We start from the raw sequence: 2,382 nt of genomic DNA on the forward strand, positions 1-2,382 counted from the left end.
AAAAAAGAGTGAAATCTTGCCATTTGCAACAACGTGGATGGAGCTCCAGTGTATTATGCTGAGCAAAATCAGTCAGAGAAATACAAATACCGTATGACTTCACTCATATGCGGAATTTAAGAAACAAGGCAGATGAACATATGGGAGGGGGGAAAAGAGAGAGGGAAACAAACCATAAGAGACCCTTAATGACTTAGAGAACAAACTGAGGGTTAATGGAGCCAGGTGAGTGGGGGATGGGCCAGACAGGTGATGGGTATTTCCACTGGATATGTATCCAGAAATGAGACCGCTGGATCTTATAGCAGCTCTATTTTTAACTTTCTGAGGAACCTGAGCTGTTGCCAGTAACGGCTAAACCAATTTACATTCCCACCGACCGTGCGTGTTTCCCTTCTATTTACATCCTTGCCCACACTGGTTAGTGCTCTTCTTTTCTACATCGCCATCCTAGTAAGTGTGAGGTGCTATCTCATGGTGGTTTTGATCTGCATTTCCCTGACAATTAGTGATGTTGAGCATCTTCTCATGTGCCTGTTGGCTATCTGGAGGTCTTCTTTGGAAAAATGTCTATCCAGGTCCTTTGTTCATTTTCTTTTGTTGTTGTTTACGGAGATATAATTGACATATAACTTTGGCTCTCTGAAGAGTGAAAATAGCTGTGTTCTCCCCATCACGGCCTGGGTGCCCTAAAAAGCTCCCCATCCTACAAAGGGGCTGCAGAGAATGACTCCAGGGCCCCTCCCAGCTTTGCTCTCACGGGCTGATTTCATCACTGTCTCTCCAAGTCCTCCTCTCCTAGCCCGGCACCCACACTGGTATTTCTGAAGGCTCTTCTGTGAGACTTAGCCCCAGCTTTGACTCTAAATGATGACCATCGCCAGCTCAGTCCCCATCTCTTCAAGCGGACTTTGGGGTTCTGGGACTGCAGCCTGTGAACTGACACGCATTCTGAATCTTTTTAACAGATGGTGGCTGAGCCCAGGAAGTGCCGGCAGCTCTGCCATGGCCATGGCCATGGCACTTGGTCTATGTGATGCCCTTGAACTCCTGCACAGCACAGGCCGGGTTCATGTAGAAGGACCCAGCATTCACTGGGCAGGTTCCAGTCACTGTTTCTTCAGGGTGTTGAAAGTGAAAAGGAGATGCGAAGAGACAACTTGCATTTTCCTCCAGCCATCATTGTTGCTTCGGACCTCTCTGTTCCACAGTTAAACCCTCTGTGCCCAGGGTCTATTGGGTTATTCTGTGACATAGGCCAAGGTGGCTTCTTGGCTTTATGCCATGTGACAAATGGGCTTATAAAGGCTCTTTAGGAGAGCATGTGCAGCAAGACAAGCTCCTTTATAATATCTTTATTATTAGAAGATAAAGTCAGCCCCCACCTTCAGTGCCCAGATGGGGGGAAGCCATAACTGGCTGCCACCACTGTCAACAGCAAAACAGGGTGTCCCATCACCACAGGGGGAAGCAATGGCTGATTGTGGACTGCCTCTTCTAAGACAGGGTTACAGAAGGGAGAACCGAGGGGCTCCTCTACTTTGTTCACATCTCTGAGAAAGTTCTGGTAGGAAGCATTTATGAAGAGGGCACTGAGAAGGCAGTAAACACATCATGGCCATTATTATCTGATTATCACTTCATGTTAACTTGAGTAGAAAATAAGGAGGATTTCTTTTTTTAAAAAAAGGTTATTTTTTAAATAAAAATCTTCTAATGGGTTTCTGTTTTTATTGTTTTAAATGTTTACTCATTGCATTATTGAAAGAGGAGAGAGAGAGAGGGAAGAAGGGAGGGAAAAAGGCAGAAAGGCAGGAAGGAAGGAAGTAGAGAGGGAGGGAAGGAAGAGGAAGGAGGGAGAGAGGACGGAGGGAAAGAGAGAGAAAAATGAAGAAAAAATGGAAGGAACAAGGGAGGGAGGTAAAGAGAAAACTCTATTATTTGATTTAGGGCCTGAAAACATTTGGCCAAAAATTCCACTAAAATGTTGATTTAGACTTCTCCTTATTCAGTCTCCTTTGGTAAGTCATTTAATTACTGCAGTATATTAAAAATTTTCAAAGAACTGAAGGCATTTTATGTATTTATTAGAGTGAATACAGAATTTTGAACTAAAATTCATGATGTTATGTCCACACATGCAAGGAAAACGATAATATTTAAAAATCCAACAAAAGCTGAAGCCCTTAATTTGGTTTTCTAAAGATAGATTGGTCAGTTAGTCAAGAGATGACTGATATATACAAGTCAAGTGAATCCAACCCTTGATCATTGTTCTCATTGACTTGATCATGTCACCCAGATATTACTTAAATGAGGCCCCAAACATAAGAGAACCAGATTTCCATAATTCTCCTATAATTGCCTTAATCTTAGGGTTCA

This window comes from Suricata suricatta, chromosome 14 (assembly GCF_006229205.1).
Source record: "Suricata suricatta isolate VVHF042 chromosome 14, meerkat_22Aug2017_6uvM2_HiC, whole genome shotgun sequence".
Taxonomy (NCBI): domain Eukaryota; kingdom Metazoa; phylum Chordata; class Mammalia; order Carnivora; family Herpestidae; genus Suricata; species Suricata suricatta.